The sequence below is a fragment of the Papio anubis genome, chromosome 4 (genome assembly GCF_008728515.1).
Source record: "Papio anubis isolate 15944 chromosome 4, Panubis1.0, whole genome shotgun sequence".
In the NCBI taxonomy this organism is placed as follows: Eukaryota; Metazoa; Chordata; class Mammalia; order Primates; family Cercopithecidae; genus Papio; species Papio anubis.
Window position 1 is genome coordinate 146,866,279 of NC_044979.1, and position 25,664 is coordinate 146,891,942.

Genomic DNA, 25,664 nt, shown 5'->3' on the forward strand with positions numbered 1-25,664 from the left:
ATCAGGGCCTGATCTCGGGTGACTCACAGTCGACATCAGTGGGGGTGCTGCTTATGTCGCAGTCCATGGGAATGCAGGCTGGCGGTCCTGAATACGGCTCATAGAATCACCGGGATGGTTTGGTAACCGTGTGCATTTCTGGCTGTGCACATTGGCTCACACCTGTAATCCCAGTGGTTTGGGAGGCTGCAGCCGGGGGATTGCTGTAGCCTAGATGTTTGAGATCAGCCTGGGGAACGTAGTTGAGACCCTGTTTGTACAAAAAAAAAGAAAAAATTATCTGTGCTCAGTGGTGCGCACCTGTAGTCCCAGCTACTCAGGAGGCTGAGGTGGGAGGATCACCTGAGCCCAGGAGGTCAAGCTGCAGTGAGCTGTGACTGCACCCCTGCACTCCGGTGACAGAGTGAGTCCCTGTCTCTAAAACACAAAAACAAAAACCAAAGTGCATTTCTGGGTAAGCCCCGCATGCCCTGGGCTTGCTTTTCTGATTGTAGGGACCAGGTTTGGGCAGGTCTTATGATTTTGGAAGCCCATGTCTGGCAACATTGAATGTGGTGATGAAGTGGGCAGCAGGGACACAGATGTGGTGAGAAGCTGGGACCGTGGGGGCCATGGGGGCCACAGGTGCCACAGGTGCCACAGCTGCCACTTGTGGTCCCCATGGGAGGGCTGAGTGCACTTGCCGTTCGTGTGTGGAGACATGTGTGCCTCTGTGGGCGAGCTCAGGGATCCCCCTCCTCCCAGCCATGGGGACCTGAGGTGACATCAGATGTCCTGGAAGCAGAGGGCTCTGTGGCTGGGAGTGCCCTGGGCCTGTGCCGGCTGGGCTGGCGTCTGCGTGCCTCTGGGCCCATGCTGTGTTGGGATTTGGGGCCTGCTGAGGCCCCGGCCCCGTGGGTGCAGAGGAGCTGCTGCCACTAGGTGGCGCCCCTGCCTTGGTGATCCTTCCCACAGCGGCTTCCCTTGGGTCTCTCTGGCCTGGTGGACCTGCTGTTGTCCCACCATGGAACTTGCTTGCTGACACCGGGGTTTTGGTCGATGGGGATGTGAGGGCCTTCTGGCCGCTGTTCCTGACTGCCTTCAGGGGGTGCTTCTGGCTGACCCATGCCTTCCTTGTTTCTGACCGGTGTGTTGGGGCCCTCAGGCCCGTGGGCTGTGAGATCCTGGCGTTGAGGCCAGACGTCCTCTGCGTGGGCCCTTCCCTAAGGACAGGGTGCTGATGTCCTGCAGTCCTCAGAGGGCTCTTCAGCCTCGCCCCGGGCTTGGATGAACCCTGGCTGAGCCCTAGGAGAGAGTGGCCTGGTCACCTTCTTCCCCATGTGGGGCTTATTAGGTCTTAGGAGAGGAGGCTGGGTGAGTTGGCTGGGGTGAATCAGTGAAACCATGGGAAGACCCTGTGGCACGAGGTCCTTATGTGTCACACAGGCCTGGGCACATGTGACATGTGCAGCACACGGGGTCATGCGGGCTGGGGGCATATTAGTTTCTACGACTTTGAAGTCACAGGCAGGGAGGGACACAGTGTGTGTGGATGAGCCTGCGTGAACACACGTGGGGAAGGGCAAGATGCCAGTGCCGGGAGTGTGGTGTGGACACCCTCACCCTTAGGGTGTTGGGAGTTGGGCTGAGGGAGTTAGCAGCAGTGCGAGGCGTGTGTCTGGAGGCAGCGATGTGATCAGCTTGGTCTCCCAGGAGCATGATCTGTCTTGGGGAATGATTTGTGGGTGAGGAAAGTGGATTCCAGCACACAGCCTTTGAGGTATGTGTCAATCTAGGCAAGACCTCAGGGGCACAGGAGGAGGAGGAGGAGTAATAGAGAGAGGCCAGTGGGAAAGATGGCGTGAGGCTGGAGGCCATCTGGAAATGCAGGGTGCTTCTCTTTGGAAAATCACCTGTTTCAGTAGAATGAAAGGGGGTGCAGGCCATCTCCGTAGGAGAGCAGCACAACCATTTGTAACAATCCAAAACTTGTTTGTGATTGGAAATTCTCAGCAAGCTAGGAAGAGAAGAGAAATTCCTCAACCAGGTAAAAGACACCTGCAGAAAACCACAGCTGATTAATACAAGGTGAGACTGACTGCATCCCTGACACGGACACCAGGCAAGATGTCTGTTCCCATCATCCCTTTTTGCACTGTGCTGGAGATCTTCAACATCATAGTTAGGGAAGCAAAAAGAAAAGATGGACAGACTGGAAAGGAGAAAGTAAAACTGTACCTGGAGACATCATAATTATCTATAGAAATTCCCAGGGAATCAATGACAAGCCAGTAGGACTAAACCGTGAGGTTTACAGGGTCACAGGTTACAAGGACAATGTACCAAAATAGGTTACGTTTCTGTATGCTAGCAGTGAGCCACTGGAAGTACATACCACACATGATGGCATCAAAGTCCATGAAATATTAGGGATGCATATAAGAAAATCTGTGTAAGATTTGTACACTGAGAAGCTTAAGACGCAACTGAGACATTAAAGATCGCCTGATGTAGAAAAATGGAGACATTGTAAGAGGAAAAATGAACTCTTTGCCCCTCTGCTCTCACACAGCCTCTGACACCAGATACTGGAAGGTTTCCCGCACACCAAGCAGTTCTCCAGGCGACACCAGCTGGGTGTCCTGCAGCCTCATCTGCACACTCTCCACCTGGAGTTCCATCAGCTCCTGCCGGGTCGGGGCCCAGTCCCACACGTCTATGCCCCCTTCAGATTCCAGGTGCAAGTAGTGGGCCGGCATCTCTCCTTCATTTTGCTGTTTTCTTCCCTTCCCCTGTCACTGACGTCAGCTGTACTTCTGACTGATAGGCTATTAAACGAGGCTCGTACTTCCCACTCCTTGGGTTTCATTAATTTGCTAGTGTGGCTCACAGAACTCAGGAAGATGCTTTGTTACGTTTAGTCATGTGTTATAAAGGACATTACGAATAATACAGGTGAACAGGTCGGTAGAGTGAGGTATGGGGAGAGGCGCAGAGCTTCCGTGCCCTCTCTGGACACACCACCCTCCGGGAGCCTCCGTGTGTGCAGCTCTGAACCCTGGCCTTATTTATGGGTTTTTGTGGAGGCTTCGTTACAGAGGCATGATTGATTACACCACTGGCTGTTGGGAATCCACTCACCCTTCGGCGCCTCTTCCCTCCGAAGTTGAAGGGTGGGACTCAGAGTCCCAACCCTCTCATCCCGCCTCGGTGTTTCGGATGACCACCCTGTCTGAAGCTGCCTGGGGGCTGCCAACCGGCAGTCAGCTCATTAGTTCACAAAAGACTCTCTTCTCACCCCAGATAAAGAGCTGCATGTATGTCAGGGAACGGAAAGACCAAATATGTATTTCAGAGTATCATAAAGGTACTGTGTTCTTGTATTGGAGGATTCATTATTGTTAAGATGGCAGTTTGCTCAAAGTGACCCAAATATTTCACATAATCCCAATCAAAGTCCCAGCAGAAAGTGATGAACCGATCTCTAAAATTTCTTTTTTCTTTTTTGATACGGAGTCTCGCTCTGTTGCCCAGGCCGGAGTGCAATGGCATCATCTCGGCTCACAGCAACCTCTGCCTCCCAAGTATCTGGGATTACAGTCTCATGCCACCATGCCTGGCTACTATTAGTATTTTTAGTAGGGGTGGGGTTTTACCATGTTGACCAGGCTGGTCTTGAACTCCTGACCTCAGGTGATCCACCTGCCTCGGCCTCCCAAAGTGCTGGGATTACAGGTGTGAGCCACTGTGCCTGGTTGACAATTCTAAAATTTCTATGGGAATATAAAGCACCTGTAAATTGTTATAGCAATAACAGTTTAGAAAAAGAACAAGTTATAGGGCTTACACTGGCCAATTTCAAGACACATTGTAAATTGCATAAATTGAGACAGTGTGGTATTAAGTGTAGACATCCGTAAATCAGTGGAACAGAGTAGAAAGTTCAGAAATGATTTAAGAATTCAGCGTTGATGGTTGTCAAAAGTGTCAAGGTAATTCAGTGGGAGAAAGAGTCTTTTCACCAAGCGTGGTAAACCAGTAGGCTGTTTGTGGCGAGGATGAGCCTTAACACCTGCCTCCTGCTGGACACAAGATTTAACTCAAATGATGCATAGACTTATGTGTGAAAGTCACAAACTCTAGAAGCTAGGGTTTGGCAAAGAGGTCTTACGATACAGCGAGCATGAACCATACATGAAAAAAATTGATAAGTTAGACTTCATCAAAATTGAAAACTTCTGCTCTCAAAAGACACAAAGTGAAAAGACAGACCATAGACTAGGAAAATATTTGCGAGATATTAACATGTATCTGACCAAAGACGCGCTCCAGGATACAGAAAGAACTCTTACGAATTAGTAAGATTACCATAGCTTAAAAAATGGTCAAAAGACTTTTAACAGATACTTTATTATTTATGTATTTATTTTTTTGGAGATGGAATCTCACTCTGTTGCCCAGGCTGGAGTACAGTGGCACGATCTTGGCTCACTGCAACCTCCGCCTCCCAGGTTCAAGCAGTCCTCCAGCCTCAGCCTCCCAAGTAGTTGGGGTTCCAGGCATGCACCACCACACCTGGCTAATTTTTGTATTTTAGTAGAGACAGGTTTCACCATATTGGCCAGGCTAGTCTTGAACTCCTGACCTCAGGTGATCTGCCTGCCTTGGCCTCCCAAAGCACTGGGATTACAGGTGTGAGCCACTGCACCTGGCCTGCTTTTCACAGCTTTTCACATATACTTTACAAGAGAAGGTGTACAAATGGTAAATAAGGACATGAAAAGATGGTCAACATTGTTAGTTATTAGGGAATGCAAATTAAGACTGTAATCGCCCAACAGGGTTCTTCTTGCTGCCCAGAAAGGCAACGTGCCGAGAACGGCAGGTGTGGCAGCAGAGAAGGAGTTTAATGACTGCAGAGCCAGCCAAGGGAGGTGGACGGGAGATAACTCTCACATCTGTCTGCCTGAGAATTCAGAGGCGAGGGCTTGAGGGCGTTTTGGCGGGCAGTGGCCTAGGGAGTGGTGAGTGCTGATTGGTTGTGTTGGGGATGCAGTCATAGGGGTGTCAGGACTGTCTTCATGCAGCTGAGTCAGTTCCTGGGAGATGGGGTCACAGGTCCCGGTGGCATCTCTCGATCTGCTGAAATGCTAAATCTGAAAAATATCTCAAAGACCAGTTTTTTAGGTTTTGCAGCAGTGATGTCTGCAGGAGCCGTTAGGGAAGTTCCGAATCTCACAATGTCTGGTTACGTGACTCCACGCAGCAGGCACCGTAGAAGAGCAAGCTAAGTCAGCAGGGAAGGTCGTGGCTTAACCGGGCCTGTTCTTTAGCAAAGTTCAGGCCCCTGTAGTAATGCCGGTCTTAGGAATGCGGCCTTAATCTCCAAACAGAGAGGGAGTGTCAGTTTTCCTTGCTTTGAAGCTTAACTATAAACTAAATTCCTCTCATAGTTATCTTGGCCTCTGCATTAGAATAAGCAAAAAAAAAAAAAAAAAAAAAAAAAAAAGAAAAAAAAAGGATTGCTCCTATGAGGTTAAAAGCAAGATGGAGTCAGTAATGTAGATTTCTCTCAGTACTTAAAATTCTGTAAAGGTGGTTTCAAGACCGCAGTGAAATACCACTGTGTACCCAACAGAATGGCTAAAATTAAGCAAATTGACCATCCTGACTGCTGGCAGAGATGCTGAGCAGCCAGGCCTGTCAAACGTTGCCCCTGGGAGTAGGAAATGGTGCGGCCACTTTGGAAGTGGTTTGGTAGCTTTGTACACACTTACGGTATGACCCGGCAGTTCCATTCCTTGGTATTTAACCCAAGAGAAAATGCGACCTCACGAAGATTTGTACAGGAATGTTGGTAAGAGCCTTATTCTAACAGTCTGGGAGCAGGAACAACTCAGGTGCTTGTCAGCAGGTGAAGGGGTGTGTGGACCGTGGCGTCTCCACGCAGTGTAACACGCGGCATCGGCTGTGCTTGGAAACATGAACGAATCTCTCTTGCTGAGTGAAGGAAGCCACAGTTACTGAGTTTATACTTACTATACCATCCCATTTATTTGAACTTTTAAAAAAGGTAAAACTGAGCAACAGTGACAAAAAGCAGGTCAGTGATCCCTGGAGTCTTGTGCTGGGATATGTTTGGGGCCTTATGGGGTGCTACCTTTTGACGCGATGGAGGTGACAGCTGCACAGGTGCTCTTGACACTGCTGTTGTGAAATGGTTCACGTGTGTGATTATACCTCACTCAAGCTGGCCTGTCAACAGCAAGTGGTCTGCTGTTCGGATTAGCTGTGAGGGGAAGGAAAATTCCTTAGTGGCGACTTGGACTGAATTGGAGAGTGGCCTGGGGGTGCTATTTAAAGCCAGCCTTCATTTGGGGAGGGACCCATCCCCTGAGTTTATGGAAGGCCTAAGACAATGGCTGCCTGGACCTCCTGGGTCTTTGGCACATCACACGAGTGCTTTGAGGAGTGGCAGCATGTGGGGTCAGGTGTAGGCTGCAGGGGGTCAAGGAGTTTCACATTTGATTAAAAGCAGAACAAGCTACGTGAATGCAAACGAATGGAGTGAAAAGTGGAACGTGGTCTTCCTTTCCTTCCCTCCCTGGTGACCTCTCTCAGGGCTGGGTGCCCCGTGTCACAGCTTCCTGGCCATCACTCAGGGCTGGGTGCCCCGTGTCACAGCTTCCTGGCCATCGTCACCTGTGTTCTCATTACTCCTGGGGAACTGTTCCAGAACAGAACTGACTGCCCCGGAGGCGGGCGGCAGGGCATGCTGTGCTTGGCCCCAGTTCGTCTTTCTAGGCAATGCCTGATGAGTTTCTTGTGTGTTGTTCTGGAAATGTGTGTGCATACAAGCTCTTTATGTACTCCCATCACCTTTTAAAATTGGGGCTCCTTCCACAGTTTTATTCTGCAACTGTTTTCACTCAGTTTTTGACAGTTTTTTGGCACCAGCACAGGCTGGTCTGCTGAACTACTTTAAAGAGTGCAGACGGACTCAGACTCCAGCAGCCCCTGTTGATGGACACTTAGGGTGTTTCCAGCTTTTTCCCCCAATTAGCCATGCTATGCTGGTTGGGTAAATTCTTAAAAGCAGAATTTTTAGTTTAAAAGAGATGTGCATTTGAGACTGATAGCTGGTGCCGTACCGCCCTCCCGGAAAGCATGACTGCTGTGCGCTCCCGTCACGGCGTGTGACTGCCGTCACCTAATTGGGGTGGTGTGCTTTCAATGTTTCTAGAGAGATTCACCTCAAAGTCACAGTACGATGAGGAGAGCAGGCATCTTCAAAGGCTTGGCTTTTCAGAAATGTCATTTAGCAGCTCCCACTGAGGGGGACCCTATGAAATAGGAAGGGAGTGGGTGTCAAGTCCTGCAGCCAAACCCCCACTTTAGGGAGGAAATCATTTGCTCGTGGCCAAGATGCCGCTGTTTTTGGCTCCTTGCCCGTCCCGTTGTGTCTGAATCTGGCCTCGTTTCCCACCCCGCCGGCTGGGCGTTGTACCTGTCAGCAGGGCCAGGCCTGAGGGGGGCTGAGGAGGGCTGCAGAGGAGGCTAGACTGGGGAGGTGGAAGGTGGGCATTGCCAGCTCAGAGGCCTGGCAGCTGTGCCCACCTGGAACTGCTGACCCATCCTCTGGAGTCAAAGCCGGGCACCTGTCCGTGCTGACCTGGACATTTTCCCAAAAACATCTATAGACTGGCCAGATGACAAGTCTCAGGGCCCAGCTTCCCTGATGTGTGAGGCCAATTAGGAGGACAGTGAGGGGATGCATGATTTTCCTCCAAGGAAGGGTCTAATTGACCAGCCCGGACACTTTTATTATCCTAGTTACCGTGCGCGTGATTTGTAATTACCCGGCTGTTGCGTTGATCAATACCAGACGCCCTGGTAGTGCTTGGGAAGGTGGGCCTCTGTCAGGTATGTTGGTCCCTTTTAATTGGCGCCAATTTGATTTTCTTCGGGGCATGGGAGGAGGAGGGGAGAAGCGTTTGGCCTTCTGGGTACTTGTGTGAACGCAGCCCTTTCTTCTGGGCCTGCATGCTGGATGCCTCAGGGTCTGGGCCGTGTTACCCCTTTTGGTTTGTTCATTTGTTCACTCATTCGTTCACCATGAGCTGCTCTCGTGGAGCCCATAATCTGGAGGGAGAAGGATGCCCCAGGCCTGTGTGTCTGGTGTGCAGGTCCCAGGCCCTGGAGCTGGAGAGTGGCGAGCGTGCTTGCCTCCAGAGGTGCAGGCCAGGGCGGGGCATGGGCCAGGTTCCCAGCTCTGTCCTCGTCCGGAGCTGCAGGCCGAGGCGGGACATGGGCCGGGTTCCCAGCTGCATCTGAGCACGGTGCCTGCCATCTCTCCTCCTCTCAGCCCCAGCTCCTCCTGTGGCTGAGTCCTGGCCACTTTCTGCCTTGGGGTTGTGTTGGTTTTCTGTCAACTCCTCCTCTTAATCCTGAGCTTTGTGAGTTAAGAGCCGGGGTGTCCCTTTAGCGCCCCTGTGCCAGGCGTGCAGTAGGCGCGTGCTGAGCCTTTGAAGAGTGGAGGATTGAGCGAGGGCGTCTCTGTGCCTTGCAGTTGGTGGTGATGTATGGGCTGAGCCTCCGGCGCTCTTGGCTGCTGTGACAGGACCCTCTGGGGTTACTCGAACTGCACTATCCCAGCAAGACCCCCAAAGCAAGGCCAGCAGAGAGCTTCCTGACAGCTGCCTTACTTTGGAGACGGCCCTGGCTGGGGTGCAGCTTGTGTGCCTCTCCGCCCCCTTGTAAAGCTTCAGATGGGTGTTCCCAGCAGCGCCGACAGGCTCACGCTGCCCTGTTGGACTTCATTCCAGGTTGGGTGGGGCCGGCTGGAGACTGTCAGAGTCTGGGGGCGGTGCTGTGGGTGTTGGAACCCCGTAGGGAGAGGCGAGAGAGGTGCTTCCCCGAAGAGACCGCGGGGCTCCATGCCGGCATGTGCCTGGCTGCACAGACAGCTGAGTGCCCCGCGGCGTGTCTGGGTGGGAACGCTCTGAGTCTCACCTGGTCTCGGAGCACTTTTTGGGGCTTTTCTCCAAGCTTTGTAGATACGGCTCTTTTACTTCTAGGCCTCTTTCTAAATTGATTTTAAAAGTCTGAGGCTAGATAGTGACAGGCTTTAGACAAGTCTGGCTACTGTAGGTTCCAGGATTTATTTTAGAGGAGGCAGTGGCATCCCTGGTGGTTTCTAGGCTGGTTTTTACTCATGGGTGCTTACTGGGGTCCTGTTATGTGCCGGCCCCTCCTTGTGGGCTAAGGGCTCCCAACGTGTCCAGGTCCCTACTTTTACAGGTAGAGTAGGGGGTGCCCTGGTCTGGAATGGAGGAAGGGTCTGGGCAGCTTTGTGACAGGGCTGGTAGGAGGGGGATTTTGACAGGCGACTTGAAGCCAGCGCCAGCCAAGGGCCAGAGGCAGAGAAGCTGAAGGCCTCCCGTGGGCAGCCCACCACTGCCTGCCCTTCTCTCGAGGACTTCCCAACAGTGCCATGGCCTTTGGAGGGCTAGGGTCTCAGGCAGGCTACGGACAGCTCCACAGCTCCTACCCGACACTCTTCAACATCAGCTTTGGGGCTGTGAGGTGTGACCTCTACAGGATCACCTGCGGTCACTCCCTACGGCCAGCTGTAGCTGTCATTTGTGTCAGGAGCTGCTGGTCTTGCCTGGACCACTCACCTTCCCACCCTTCACCCACCCTGCATGGCCTGGGTTCTTGGGAGGAGCAGGAGATCCTGAGCTGTTGAATTCCTGGAACCTGTGGTCAGGCGGCATCCGTATCCCGCTCCTCCCAGCCCCTGGACACTTCTCACTGGTGTGGCCTCCTGGAAACAGGTGCCCTGATTCTGCTGGACAGGCAGGAGGGGAGGCTGGGCTGAGGAGTGGACCGGCCTTTTCATGCTCAGTGGCTGCGGGGGGCCGTGTGCATGAAGCAGGTGGTCCTCGTGGTAGTGCCTTTTGTGCAGAGCCGTGTTGGGGACAGCGGGCTTGTGTTAACAGAAGTGCTGTGAGATGATCACTTCATCACGAGCCAGTCAGCACCAGCCTGTGGGGCGGCTGATGTGGACTCAGTGATCTGACTTTCCTGGCTTTTGTTTAATGATGTTTCCACTGTTACCCAGGTGCAGAGCTCTGACCTCCCATGGTCAGAAGTACCGTGTGCGTGTCTCATCTGGGCAGCATGCAGGGACCTTTGCCGGCAGCTGTGTGTGGACCCTGGGACTCTGTTACATGGCCGGGTGCTGAGGGGCAGGGGTCCGAGCCAGGCCAGCAAGCCTTCCTTAGACCCCCTGTGTGCAGGCCTGGTGCCCGGTGTTGGGGACCCAGTGGAGAACAAGATCAGGCTGTTGCCATGAGACTTTCGTCTGGTGGGGAGTCCTGAGAAGGACGTAGATGAGGTGGGGAAGAGGTTCCAGGTGAACGCAGGTGTCCACCCCGCATTCCAGGGTGGCAGGTGGCCCGGGGCAGGTGTGGAGTGGTTGGGTGGGCGCCCTGCGTGCTATGTTAGTGTAGGGTGGTGCACACCTGGCCGGCAGGCCTTGCTTCTGCTCTTCACCCTCCACCTGTCGAGGGTGCGCCCTGGGAGTGGGTGGAGGATGATGGGCATACGTGGGAAGAGCTCTGAGATCCGTGGCCTCATGGAGAGCGTTGGGCAGTTACCCGTCCCCTGCCCTTGGGCCTTTGTGAGTGTGGCTTCCTGGAACTCTGGGGGATTTGTCCCCAGTGACTGCAGGGGGCTCTCCTGTCCCTTTTATTCAAGCTCCACTGTCTGCCCTAAGCTGGGGACTGGTCCAGCTGACCTGGACAGTACGGCACGTGGGCCCTGCCGGTCAGCGTGGTGTTGGGAAGCACTTGGGTGGGTGGTGGGTTGGGTTGTGGCCTTACTGCAGAGCCTGGGCTGCAGCTGAGAAAGCCGTCTCCTAGGACCAGGACTCTGGGTTTGGGAGGCTGGCGGTCTTGGCCCAGCAGTTCAGCGGCTGCCCGGTGTGTCTGCCTGGCCTGGCCCTCGTCTGGTTGCTGCCATCTGGGAGGCACTTCTGCCCTTGCCCAGGCGGGGCACTGTGGGGGCGAGGATGCGGCGTGGAAGACTGCTGATTCAGGAATCGAAACTCCAGGGGCATCCGTGTAGCAGAGTGATTCTAAGATGATTAAGAAAACCATCGATGATTTAAAGAAAGTGTTCACTGCAGTCCTTATTGAGTGATTTGCCACGTGCAGGGCATGTGGGGGTGGCACACCGGGCTGCAGACATCCTTCATGACAGCAGGCAGGGGACCTCCTAGGAGTCTTGGCTGTGACAAGTGAGGTGTGAGGGCTAGAGAGGTGAACGTGTGGAATCTGTGACCCAGAAGTAGCACACTCCTTTCTTGGAAAGCAGTTAGGTATTCCATTCCTTAGTCCATATGCCGTCGTTTAAAACGGCCAAAACCAGAGGCCTAGAGAATGTACCTGGAAGATGCAGTGAGACCATTTCTGATCCTTGTGGCCTTTCCGGGGCTCAATTTCCTCGCTTTGGAAAGGCCATTTTGGCAGAGGTCTGCTGTGAGGCATCTCCCTGCAGGTGCAATTGGGGTTGTGCGTCTTTCTCAGGCTGGCATCACACAGGCCCCAGTGTACTCTGGCAAGGCTGGGAGGACTGTGACGGGGGGACCCGCTGCCTGCCCTCAGCCTGTCGGGCCCCACAGCGCGTCTCTCTGCGGACTGGTCGCCGGCTTCCTGTGGCCTGTGTGTCCTGGAGCTTTGGAACCCTGTTCAGTAGCTCGGAGCTCGTGAGCCCAAAGGGCAGGGGCCTGGTTTCTCGCCCATCCTTGCCCAGCCTGATGGCCCATGCCTGTGGACTGTACGTGGGCACCTGCTTTAACCCCTGCAGGAGTAGGGGCCACCAGGAGCATGTGGCTCTGGGCCTCCCTGGTAGAGTCACTCACTGGCAGGAGAACTGAGTGGGACCCACCAGGCAGTGTCTGTCTCATGGACGCCTGTGGACCTGCAGCCTGGAGAGGGGGCCTGAAGTGTGTTCCGCGCTCTTGACCCCCAGGAAGCACTGGCCTCTGTTGAAAGCCTCCTGCCGCAGAGCGCTGTTGCTCTCCCGGATGGACGGCCGTGTGGGCTCCTTGCTCCAGCGATGCCAGTGCTCCTGCTGCTGTGTGTGGCTGGCTCCCCTTTGTCTCAGCCCTGGGCTTAGAGCAGGCCAGGTGCTCAGGCAGTGCTTTTGTTGATTGAAGGGGGGTGTGTACCTGGCTGCAACCTGTGGAGAGTGTGAATGGCTGGCAGAAGCCAAGGCGGGCTCTTGGGAGATGAGAGCAGGCGGCCGGCCTGGAAGCTTCCGTGGGGCTGGTCAGCTCCGGCTAGCTCTTTCTGGCACAGATCCACGCTGGGCTGGGTGCCATGGCTCACACCTGTAATCCCAGCACTTTGGGAGCCTGAGGTGGGAGGATTGCTTGAGCCTGAGAGTCCAAGGCCAGCCTGGGCAACACTGTGAGACCCCACCTCTATTTTAAAAAATAAAAATATAAAGATGGGATCATGGCGCAGGGGCAGCACAAGTTCCAGGCGCACAAGCCCGCAAAGAGCAAGACGGCAGCGGCGGCCTCTGAAAAGAATCGGGGCCCGAGAAAAGGCCGTCGTGTTATCGCTCCCAAGAAGGCGCACGGTGTGCAGCAGCAAAAGCTCAATAAGAACCTAGAAGTCGGGATCCAGAAGAAGATCGAACATGACGTGGTGATGAAAGCCAGTAGCAGCCTGCCGGAGAAGCTGGCACTGCTGAAGGCCCGTGGCACTGCTGAAGAATGGGGCGGCTGCCGCCACCTCCTCTGAGACACCTTCCTGAGGACGCTGGCCCCAGCGCAGGCCAACACCCCATCCCCTACCTCCATATGGGATCTTACAAGTGATCCCACAGGCTGCACTGTCAGGAAGAGGACCCGTCCCCCAGCACTGGGCTTCATCTAGAACTTGAGTGGGGGCCAAGGGTGCTGAGAACCCAGCAGTGACCAGGAAGATACAGTCACCAACTTCATCTGTCCCCATGCCCCTTCCCAGGTCCTGCCTCCACAGGTTTAACCCAGAACAATAAACCTGGCTTTGTCCCCCCAAAAAAAAAATACACACACACACACACACACACACACATAAAGATAACTGCTCCCCCACCCCCCAAAAAACAAAATAAAACCCAAACTCATGGTGGACCTCGGGATGGGCGGACGCGCTCGTGGGGCAGAGCTGGGTGTGGCTGCCCCATCCTGGGCCTGTTCCCAGGCCGGCTCCTAGAGCAGGGGCTGATGGGCCCTGTGGGTGTGGGGAGATGGGGTCCGTCACAGGCTGGGGCCTGGGACCCGGGGGCTGGGACCTGGGGGCTGGGACCGGTCTTGGTTCTCAGGCAGGGAGGGGTTGTGAACTCTGTTTTGGGAATGTGTGTTTGAAGTGTCAGTGATGTAGCCAGAAGGAGGTGTCAGACAGCAGCCCGTGTCAGGCTGGTGTGGCTCCTAGAGGAGCCCTAGGGCTGGCCTGCCCAGTGAGGGGCTGGGATGAGCCGGCCTAGGGGAGTGGCAGAGCAGGAGGAGCAGATAGCTGGCCCGAGTCTGGAGGGATTTTGGCTTTTGTGGGTAGCTTTGAGCCTGAGGGCCAGTGCCCCACTGGGTCAGAGAGCTCTGCAGCCCACCAGTCCTCGTTGTGCCTGTGTCCAAGCTTGGGCCCCCGTGTGCAGGAAGAAGGTGACCGTGCAGTGCACGTTGTGTGTAGCAGGCGTCGGCGGCGTGGTGCGTGGGTCGGGGCTGGAGATGAGAGGAGGAGTGAGGAGAGGCTAGAAGCCCCCAGAGCAGTGGGGTTTCTTCCTCTTCTTCACTGGTGAGCGCTTCTTGAGCACTTAGGTGTGCAGGCCTGGTGCTGGGTACTGGGGATACAGCTGTAAGTCAGGGGCTGTTTTCCAGTCCTCTCAGATCTAGCTGGGCATAAGTATGGTGGGTCAAGCGTGGCTCCTGAAGAGATGACAGTTGAGAGACTGGCAGCATGTTCCAGGCAGGGCGAGTGCTGGCAGCACGTGGGTTGGCCAGAGGCTGCATGTTCGGGCAGTGTTGTGTGGCTCCAGCTGGTTGTAATCACGGTTCTCCTAGGGTGTGGCAGAAGCTGGACAGGCTGGCAGGGATCTGTACTGAGGGTAGTTTAGACCACATCCTGCAGGTCACAGGAGCTGCAGAAGGTCTTCATCAGGGAGGAATACATCTGCCATTGTGAAGGGGTCTCTTTCCTTGCTGAATTCACAGGATGAGGACCTGGCGCCTTGGCAGGACCCTGCTTGGAAGTCCCTGGGGCTGTCTGAACCGCCGCAGGTTTCAGCGGTCCCAAAGTCGGGGGACCCTGCTGGTGGAAGTCCCTGGGGCTGTCTGAACCGCTGCAGGTTTCAGCGGTCCCAAAGTCGGGGACCCTGCTGGTGGAAGTCCCTGGGGCTGTCTGAACCACTGCAGGTTTCAGCGGTCCCAAAGTCGGGGAGGGTGGGTGGTTCCTTTTGTCAGCTGAGAGCCTCATGGGGCAGGAGCAGTGGAGTCAGTCGCATTGCAGTGAGTTAGAGCTGAGCTGCACTGTTCCCATGAGCAGGGAGCCCTGGCCGGAGGCCTTCTGACTTCTGAAGATGGTTCGTGTTGAAGGCCAGACCCTTCCCCTGTTTTTCTGTTTCCCCTTCAGGTGAATGCCTGTTCCTTTGTGACCACGGTGTCCGTGGGTAGCACTGTGGTTTTGGAGTTCCTTTGTGACCACGGCGTCCGTGGGTGGCAGTGCGGTTTTGGAGTTCCTTTGTGACCACGGTGTCCATGGGTAGCACTGTGGTTTTGGAGTTCCTCCTTGACCACGGTGTCCGTGGGTGGCACTGTGGTTTTGGAGTTCCTTTGTGACCACAGTGTCTGTGGGTAGCATTGTGGTTTTGGAGTTCCTCCGTGACCACGGTGTCCGTGGGTAGCAGTGTGGTTTTGGAGTTCCTTTGTGACCACGGTGTCTGTGGGTGGCACTGTGGTTTTGGAGACGCTTGTTTTGTTTGTTCATTTGAACATTTATTTGGAGACCTGCTGTTTGCCAGGCTTTAGGCTGGCTCTGGCGATGCCGTGACGAACACAGCACAGCCTGCCCACGTAGTGCACACACAGACAGCTTTAAACAATGAAAACAGCAGGGGGGCCTCCTCAGGTGCGTCAGTTGGAAGATGCCCAGGAGCAGTTTGCAGGAGTATCTTAGTTGGAGACAGCCTTGTTGGATATGAATGACGCTGGTGGGAATGAAGGCCAGACGTTTTTCCTGGTTTGGAAACAGGTGGCTTACAAGAGCCTCTAGAGTTTATTTGTTTAAAGACAGACCCTGTTCTCAAGAGGGTCTTCACTTTGCTGGCAGGATGGCACTGCTGACGGTGGTGGTTGGCTCTAGAGAGCTGCTGTGTAGTTGACAAAGCCCGTTGATAATCAGTGTCTCATTTGTTCTTCCTCACAATCCTGTGGACTAAGCTGGGTTCTGGGAGGAGCTGACTGGCCCAAGGGCATCCAGTGAATTTGTGGCCCTGTTGCTGGAATGCTTGGCTGATCCTGGAGCATGGTGGGCTGTGCCCTCAATAACCTCCATCCATCTGGCTGGCCACATGGTGCCATGCAGCTGGATCCTGCATTTTTGTGAGCTGATCAGCCCGATGCTGGCACTGAAAGGATTCTGTTGGGAGCTGCCATCCATTTAGCCTGAGCAGAACTCAGCACATGTGCGGGCATGAAGCCCATCAGCTGACAGCTTCTCTTTCAGACCTGATGGCTCCCAGCCGAACTCTGGCAAGAAGGGCTTACCAGCCTGCAGGACGGCTGACCTGCCTGCCTTTGCTGGGAGCCAAGCACCTCCTGGCAGGTTCTGGGATTTGGTTTTCAGTGGGAGGAGGCTCTCTGCAAGGTAGAGTAAGAGCAGTAATTACTTGGGAGAGGAAGCATTTAACTTCTGAGGCTGCAACACAATACTATCTCGTTCGCGGAGGCGGCTGAGTTAGAAGATTAGCAATTAATTTTTTATAAGGTGCAAACTACTCTTCAGTTTCATGGAACCAAACAGTCCTCCCACAGCAAGGGAGGGGCAGGCTTCCACCCCGTGTGATTTTTCGGAGCACTATTGTTTGTCTGCTTTTGAGCTGATAGGAATTATTTACGAGTCTGTGTGGAAGACATTTTGACACACAATTCTTGGTATTCCCATTTATTTGCTCTTTCTAGTTTTTACTTTTTCTGTATTGCTAGCGTTTACTGCAGTTAGGTCTCAGGAGTATTTTGCCTTTTATTAGGATTGCAGTTACAAAATGCAGGTATCAACTAGGTTCCTTTAAATCACAGTTCACTTTTTATTGACTCGGATGAGAAAAGTACATGTTTTTCGTAGACTGAGTTGAAAAGAGTGTCATTGGTAGCATTACAAGCATTTCTTTTAGCTTCTGTGTTTTTATTGTTTACTAGAGCTTAGCTGGAGTGTCGTAGATAACCCAGTAGGGGTCACTGCTAAGTTATCTGTAAGTTTTCTAAGTTTGAGCTTTAGATTGAAACACTTTTTTTTTCTTTTTTTTGAGACAGAGTCTTGCTGTGTGGCCCAGGCTGGAGTGCAGTGGTGCGATCTCTGCTTGCTGCAACCTCAGCTTGCTGCAACCTCTGCCTCCCAGGTTCAAGCGATTCTCCTGCCTCAGCCTCCCGAGTAGCTAGGACTACAGGCGCCCACCACCACACCTGGCTAATTTTTGTATTATTATATTTTTTTTTAGTAGAGATGGGGTTTCGGCATGTTGGCCAGGATGGTCTTGAGCTCCTAATCTCAGGTGATCTGGCTTCCTCGGCCTCCCAAAGTGCTGGAATTATCGGTGTGAGCCAGTGCACCCAGCCCAGACTTTTAATAATAGAAAATGTACTTTCTCTTGTTTCATTATTTAGTACTCTAGGTTTTCTTTGAGTTTTTGTAACTAAACAGTGGGTTCCTGTGATAGGTTGGGATGGATTTAGGGCAGAGTCTGGTAAGCTTTTTCCCTAAAGGGCCAGGTATTAATAGTAAATATTTACTTGGTAGCTTTGGGGTCCATAAGGCCTCTGTTACAATTACTTGGCTCTGCCTTTGTAGCCCAGAATAGGGTGACTCGCCCTCACGGTTTGCCTGGGACTGAGGAGTTTCGCGTGGGACGTGGGCCTTTCATGCTGAGACTGCGATGACCCGGGATGAACCGGGACTGTCGTTGATTTTAACGTAAAAGCTGCTGTCGACAGTGTGTCAATGAGTGGATATGGCTGTGTTCCAGTAAAACTTTATTTTCAAGACAGCTGGGGTGGGAGTAGGTTTGGCCATACCTGCTAACTCCTACAAGAGGTTACAGGGCTGCCATTTAATTTTGGTTTAACCATGCAGAGGCTGAGCATAGTGGCTCACACCTGTAATCCCAGCACTTTGGGAGGCTGAGGTAGGCGGATTCTTGACCTCAGGAGTTCAGGACCAGCCTGGGCAACATAGTGAGATCTCATCTCTACAAAAAATTACAAAAAATTAGTCAGGCATGGTGGCATGCACCCACGCTCCCAACAACTTGAGAGACCAAATCAGGAGGATCACTTGAGCCCAGAAGGCCAAGGCTGCAGTGAGCCGAGATCATGCCACTGCACTCCAGCCTGGGTGATAGAGCAAGAACCTGTCTCAAAAAGAAAAAAAAACCAAAAAACCCAAAACGAATCCATGCAGAGCCTTGCTGCCTGTTCTCTGCGGCTTTTCTTTTCCGTGCAGAGCCTTTTGCTGCCCACACGGCATCATGGTGATTTCTTCCTTTTCAGATTTGGGCCAGTTGGGCGACAGGGTGGGACCTTGCTTGAGGATGGTTGTAGAAGAGAACCTAGGATGAAATTGGCGTTTCCTGGATCGCAGCTCAGCACCTGCTCTGGCTGGAATCTGGAGTTATCCGAGGCTGTGTTACCCCTTGGTTAAGAATTGTGAAGGATAAAACCCTTATAAATTTGCGCCCAGGGTTGAGAAGTGCTCATTTCTGTCTCACCTTTTTTCTGGTAGCTGAGAGTTCCCAGGAGCGCGTATTGTGATCATGTCTGTTCCATTCAACAAATATTTGTTGAGGGCTTATGACGTACCGTGCCGTATACTGGCTGGGAGATGCAGCGGAGAGCAGGACACATGGTTCCTGCGCTGAAACTGAGCACAGCACTATGGTACTGGGTGTGGAGGTGGGGAAGCGCTTTGAGAACCAAGAGTGGGAGGGCCTCGCTGTTCTAGGACAAGGACCGTCCTCTGAGCGGGGACGATTTCTCTCCAGGATATGGTGGCTGTTGGAGCTGGGTGGCCCTCGTCTCACCCCGGTTGCTTGGGCAGGTGAGTACGCTGGGGCGTGGCTTGGGCTGATGGCTTGTGAGCCTGCACCTGTCAGCGTCAGTTCGGGCTCCCTGTGGGGCGTGTGAGCCCTTCTTCTGACTGAGGTTTGGGTTAGGGTTTCCAGCCTCCCTGCCCCTGGGAAGAGGCTCCACCCTCCTCTACGAGTGCTGAGCTGCGGGTCTGTTTGTACTGTGAGGAGTTGCTTTTGTCTCCATCAAAAACATGAACCACTGTTTGGAGCACTTCCATTTACTGACAACCCTTGCCAAATTAATTTTATTTAATTATCTCCCAGGGCTAAGCTTGAATACATTTTGTGTTAAATTCACAGTTTTTTCCTTTTCTAAACGAAATGGACTTAATATCCTTGTTAAAATCTGATTAAAACTAAAATTGAGTTTTTTGAAGTCTGATTATCCCATGAAATGGAATTTTAAACCTAATTACAGATGGATTTGCATATACTTTTCAGCACCATTGAAAAGAAACTTGGTATAAATTTATTAATGACATCCTTTTCTTTCATTTCCTTGGGGCATGACGTTAGTTTAGGAGCACGAGGGAGGTGGGGAGAAACACCACCCTTCTCTCCGCCCTTCCTTAGAATTTTTTAAAAACTGTATTCTGTGGAGAATCAGTTCTCAGGAAGCCTGAGCACAGTCCTGTTTTCATTCTCATCTTCGCTGCTCTACCGGCTTAGGTGGCTGATGGTTTTCCTGAATTGTTTTTCAATACTCAAAGCTCTTGTCTTTCCGAAGATGGAAGAGGGACATGCATGATCATAGCTGCTGACGTGTCTCTCCTGTCAGCTTAAAATGCGGATTTGGCTGGGCGTGGTGGCTCGTGCCTGTAATCCCAGCACTTCGGGAGGCCAAGGCGAGTGGATCCCCTGAGGTCAGGAGTTCAAGACCAGCCTGGCCAACGTGGTGAAACCCCGTCTCTACTAAAAATAACAAAAATTATCTCGGCATGTTGGCACGTGCCTGTGATCCTTGTGACTCAGGAGGCTCAGGCAGGAGAATCGCTGGAACCCAGAAGGTGGAGATTACAGTGAGCCGAGATCATGCCATTGCACTCCAGCCTGGGCAGCCAGGGCGAAACTCCATCTCAAAAAACAAAAAACAAAAACCCCCATGGATTTATATTTAACATGCTACCTCCACCCTGATTTAATTTTAATTTTTAATTTTAAGTTTTTATTTTATGTATTTTTTTTTTTTAATTGAGGCGGAGGCTCGCTCTGTCATGTAGGCTGGAGTACAGTGGCGCAATCTTGGCTCACTGCAACCTCTGTCTCCTGGGTTCAAGCAGTTCTTCTGCCTCAGCCTCCCGAGTAGCTGAGATTACAGGTGCCTGCCACTTTGCCTGGCTAATTTTTGTATTTTTAGTAGAGATGGGGTTTCACCATGTTGGCCAGGCTGGTCTGGAACTCCTGACCTCATGATCTGCCTGCCTCGGCCTCCCAAAGTGCTGGGATTACAGGAGTGAGACACCGTGCCCGGCTTAATTTTTTATTTTTTTGAGACAGAGTCTTGCTTTGTGGCCCAGGCTGGGGTGCAGTGGTGCAATCATGGCTCACTGCAGTCTCTGCCTCCTGGGCTCAAGCCATTCTCCCACCTGAGCCTCTGGAGCTGGTGGGGCTACAGACACTTGCCACCATGCCCAGCTAATTTTTGTATTTTTAGTAGAGACAGGGTTTCACCATGTTGGCCACGATGGTCTTGAACTCCTGAGCTCAAGTGATCCGCCTGCCTCGGCCTCCCAAAATGCTGGGATTACAGGTGTGAGCCTCCACCCTAGTTTTAGATACATTTGTATTATTAAAAAAGTAAAAACAAACTCTAAATGATCATTATGTGAAATAAACAAGAAATTTCCAAAGGGCCACGTTCTTGTTCTTTGAGAAATCCTACTGTTCCAGGAGGGCTGTTTGCTGTTGGGTCTGTACTCATGCTTCCTGCTGTGACTTCCTCGCGGCAGGTGGAGGTAACAGGCTCCCAACGTACTTGCCTCCAGTCTGGCTGTCACCGTGGTTTTGTTTTGTCTGGAATTATATGGGAATGGAATCACACGTCATGCAGTCGTTTGTGTCTGGCTGTTTCACTCGCAGAATGTTTTCTGAAAAGCATTCATTCACGTTTGTTGCTTGTATCAGTAGGTTGTCCTTGTTATATTGAATGGATATACCATAATTTTTTTTTTTTCTTTTTTTGAGACAGAGTCTTGCTCTGTTGTTGCCCAGGCTGGAGTGCAGTGGTGCGATCTCAGCTCACTGCCAGCTCCACCTCCCAGGTTCATGCCGTTCTCCTGCCTTAGCCTCCTGAGTAGCTGGGACTACAGGCACCTACTACCATGCTTGGCTAATTTTTTTTGTAGTTTTAGTAGAGACGGGGTTTCACCGTGTTAGCCAGGATGGTCTCGATCTCCTGACCTCGTGATCCACCCATGTCAGCCTCCCAAAGTGCTGGGATGACAGGCATGAGCCACCATGCCCGACTGGATATACCATAATTTTTAATCCAGTTTTTGGCTCTTACAGATAAAACTTCTGTGAACATTTGTATTCAAGTCTTTGTATGTATGTTTTCCTGTCTCTTGGGATAATACCTAGGAGTGGGGCCTCTGGGTGATATGGTGAGTATGTTTTAACTTTAGGAAAAGCTGAGGAACCAAAGTGGCTGCCCAGTTCTCTCCCCTGGCCACACGTGTGTGAGAATCCCGCTGGCCCCGCATCCCGAGCGCGTTCGCTGGCCGCCTTCACTTTAGTCATCCTGGTGGGCCTGTGCGGTATTTCCCTGTGGTCTTCGTTCCTGTTTCCCTGGTGACTAATGATGTTGAACATCTCCTCATGTACTTAACTCGATGGCCATATATCTTCTTTTGTGAAGTGTCTTTTCAAAGTCTTCTGCCCATGTTTTAATTGGACTGTCATCTTCCTGAGTTGGCAGAGTTCTGTGTGTATTCATGACAGAGTCTGTCGTCAGATGTATGGTGAATATTTTCTCCCAGTACGTGGCTTCCTTTTCATTTTCTTAGTGTCTTTTGAAGGGTAAAAGCTTTCAATTTTTCTAAGTCTGAGCTATCAATTCATTTTCTTTATGGTTTGTGCTTTTTGTGTCTGCCTAACCCAAGCTTCTAGAAACTTTCTAGCTTTAACTTTACTGTTAATTTTGAGTTAATTTTTGTGTGCAGTGTGGTCACAGTTGAGGGTTGCTTTCCTGCCACACAATATGAGTGTCTGTTTCCCCTTTGAATTTCCTTGGCACCTCTGATGAAAGCCTGTTGGCCATACATTCATGGGCCTGTTTCTCGAGGGCTTCTTTCATTGAATCATGTGTCTGTCCTTTCTCCAGTACAGTAAGATCGTAGTTACTGTCACTTCCTAATACTCTTTGAAAGAACATAGTAAGCCCTCCAGTTTTTTCCTGGTAAGAATTGTCTTGACTATTTTAGGTATTTTTTATTTTCAGATAAATTTTAGATTCAGCTTTCAGTTTGTTTTCGTCTCCCCCCGCCATTTACTTTTTATTTCGTTTATTTTTTCTTGCCTTAGTTCACTCACTGGGACCTCCAGTGCGGTTTTACCTGGGTGTGGTGAGAGTGGCTGTCCTGGCCTTGTCAGTCTCAGAGGGAAAGCGTTCAGATTTTCATGAAGCATGAGGTTTGTTTTAGGGTCTTGGGAGATACAGTTCATCAGGTTAAGGAGGATGCTTTTCTTTTCCCTGATTTGTCGTATTGGATCAAATACACATACAATAAAATTGACTGTGTTAACTGTTTTTAAGTGTACAGTTCAGTAGCTTTAAGAACATTTGTATTGCTGTGCAACCGTCACCACCATCCACCTCCAGAACTTTATCTTCCCAAACCCAAACTCTGTACCCGTTAAACGCTCGCTCCCTATGCTCCCCCTGTTGGCCCTGGCACCCACCATTCTGCTTTCTGCCTCTGTGATTTTGACTAGAGTAGGGACCTCATAGAAGGAGAATCATGAAATATTTGTACTTTTGTGACTGGCTTATTTCACTTAACGTAATGTTCTCAAGGATCATCCATGTTGTACCATGTGCCAAAGTGTCCTTTCTCTTTGAGGCTGAGTAATTTTCTGTTGTGTGGATAGATGATCCGTGTTTCTTATCCAGTCACCTGTTGATGGACACTTAGATTGCTTCCACATTGTAGCTACTGTGAATAATGCTGCTATGAACATGAGCGTGCAGATATCTCTTAGAGACCCTGCTTTCAACTCTTTTGGGTGTATACCCAGAAGTGGAGTTGCTGGATCCTATGGTTCAATTTGCAGCTATTTTAGGAGCCACCACATTGTTTTCCACAGTGGTTGTACCATTTTACATTGTCATCAACAGTGCACAGGAGTTCTGGTTACTCCACATCATCACCAACTCTTGCTATTCTGACTTTTTAATTTTTTAATTTATTTTTAATTTTAATTTTATTTTGGTGGTGGCCATCCTAGTGAGTGTGAGGTGGTGTCTTGTTCTGGCTTTGATGTGCATTTCCTTAATGAATAGTGGTGTGAAGCACCCTTCCATGTGCTCATTGGCCAGTTGTGTGTCTTCTCTGGAAAAATGGCTATGCAGGTTCTTCGCCTGTTCTTAAATCACATTATTTTTGTTGCTGTTTTAGGAGTTCTCTTGTATGTTTTGAATACTATTCTTTTACAGTTCTGGTTTCCAAACATTTTCTCCCATTCTATGGGTTGTGTTTTCAGTCTGTTGATAGTGTCCTTTGATATACAAAAGTTTAAAATTTACTAAGGTTTCATTTGTCTGTTCTTTTTTTGTTGTTGTCTGTGCCTTTGATGTCATATCCAAGAAATCTGTGCCAAATCCAATGTCATAAACCTTCTCCCCTGGTGTTTTTCTAAGAGTTTTATAGTTTTAGTTGTTAAATTTGGGTCTTTGATTTGTTTTGGGTTGATTTTTTTGTGTATGGTTTAAGGACCCAACTTTACTTTTTCACGTGTGGAGGCCAGTTTTCCCACACCATGCGTTGAAAAGCTTGTCCATTCCTCATTGAATGGTTTTGGCACCTTTGTCAAAAATCATTTGAACATACGAAAGGGTTTATTTCTGTGATCGCTACTGTATTTCATGGGTCCATATACCCGTCATTCTATCAGCACCACACTGTTTTGATTACTGTGGCTTTGTAGTAAGTTTTGACTTAAAGTGTGACTCTTTCAACTTTGTTCTAACTTTTCAAGATTGCTTTGGCAAGGGACCTTGGGGTCCCTCGAGATTCCATATGAATTTTAGGATAGATTTTCCTATTTCTGCAAAATATTTACTTAGGTCTTGATAGGGATTGCATTGAATGTCTAGATGGCTTTTGGTGGTGTTGACATCTTAACAGCAAGTCTTCCACACGTAGTGGTTTCTGAAAGGTTAGTTGTGGTACGGAATAATCTTTCCAAATTGTTGTACTAAAATTCATTGGTCTGTCTTGCACTTTGAATGGATCTTTATCCATGCATGGTTATGTAACATCATACATCGCTTATTTGAAAATATCGACATACTGAATTATGTAGGTCTTTTATTATACCTTATTAAAAAAATCACGAGCTAATCACCACAAGTTATTGAAAAGTCTTTATTATTAGGAATCCGTCAAGCTTGTGGTGTCAGATACAAATTTTTAAGAATTTAGATATGTGTTTGACAGCTTGAGTTTTATTATTGTCAACAATATACTCTTGGTTGTATTCTTTCAAATGATAACATTTATTTAATTCATTTCTGAGAAAATGTCTACCAGATGCTGAAGCCTGAGTAACTATTGTTTGTCAGTTATTTTATTTTATTTTATTTTATTTTATTTTATTTTTTTTTTTTTTTTGAGGCGGAGTCTCGCTCTGTCACCCAGGCTGGAGTGCAGTGGCCGGATCTCGGCTCACTGCAAGCTCCGCCTCCCGGGTTTACGCCATTCTCCTGCCTCAGCCTCCCGAGTAGCTGGGACTACGGGCGCTCGCCACCTCGCCCGGCTAGTTTTTTGTATTTTTTTTAGTAGAGACGGGGTTTCACCGTGTTAGCCAGGATGGTCTCCATCTCCTGGCCTCGTGATCCGCCCGTCTCAGCCTCCCAAAGTGCTGGGATTACAGGCTTGAGCCACCGCGCCCGGCCGTCAGTTATTTTTTAAGTAAAATATTTTATGTAAAAAGGGCTAGTTCAGTTCACAACTCAAACACGGAAGACCAGCCATCGCACTTTAGTATGCACCAGAAATGTTTTACATGTACTTTGTATTTCATCGTGCAGACTGTTGAGATCTTATCGAGGGGTTAAGATTTAACAAAGTGAATATTTTAACTGGGCATAGTACTCCTGTAGTCCCAGCTGCTTGGAAAGTTGAGGATGGTTTGGGCCCAGGAGTTTGTGGTCGTAGGGAGCTGTGACTGTGCCTGTCAGTAGCCATTGCAGTCCAGCCTGGGCAGCATAGCAGGACCCTATGTGGTGCCCCTGGTTTGTTTCACTAACATGTTGTACCCATCACTGCTTTTGTATCTTCAGTTCAAATGTCAGCACAGTTAAAAGAAAAAAGGCAAATAATAGCTTATTATTATTGTTACTTTTTTTTTTAGAGGCAGAGTCTTGCTCTGTCACCCAGGCTGGAGTACAGTGGCATGATCTCAGTTCACTGCAACCTCAGCCTTCTGGGTTCAAGTGATTCTCCCACCTTGGCCTCCCCAGTAGCTGGGACCACAGGTGTGCACCACCATGCCTGGCTAATTTTTGTATTTTTTGGTAGAGACGAGGTTTTGCCATGTTGGTCAGGCTGGTCTCAAACTCCTGACCTCAAGTGATCCGCCCACCTCGGCCTCCCAAAGTGCTGGGATTACAGGTGTGAGTCACCGTGCCCAGCCACTTAGTATTATTATGAAGATAGTTTTGATGGCCAGGTGCAATGGCTCATGCCTGTAATCCCAGCACTTCTGGGAGGCCAAGGTTGGCGGATCACCTGAGGTTAGGAGTTCAATACTGGCCTGGCCAACATGGTGTAACCTCGTCTCTACTGAAAATACAAAAATTGCAGGGTGTGGTGGTGCATGCCTGTAATCCCAGCTACTGGGGAGGCTGAGGCAGGAGAATCACTTGAACCTGGTGGATGGAGGTTACAGTGAGCCGAGATTGAGCCACTGCCCTCCAGCCTGGGGGACAGAGCGAGACTCCGTCTCAGAAAAAAAAAAGAAAAAGAAAATAGTTTTGATGTTACAAGACTGCCTAGAAGAGTGTCTGCAGACCACACTTAGTGAACTGTTGTCCTGGCACTTAGTCCCTCGAGGCCAGAAGGAGTCTCACAAGT

The 25,664-nt window shown here is 50.6% G+C and overlaps 1 protein-coding gene and 1 pseudogene across 8 annotated transcripts in view; both read left to right on the plus strand.

The window, feature by feature from the left end:
• Nucleotides 1-25,664, plus strand: part of MAD1L1 (mitotic arrest deficient 1 like 1) — a 414,177-nt gene that overhangs the window by 23,443 nt on the left and 365,070 nt on the right. The gene's annotated exons all lie outside the window — the stretch shown is intronic.
• LOC116274564 lies at nucleotides 4,600-13,081 on the plus strand (annotated as a pseudogene). Its single transcript, XR_004183331.1, has one exon. The product of XR_004183331.1 is annotated as a leydig cell tumor 10 kDa protein homolog pseudogene (transcript).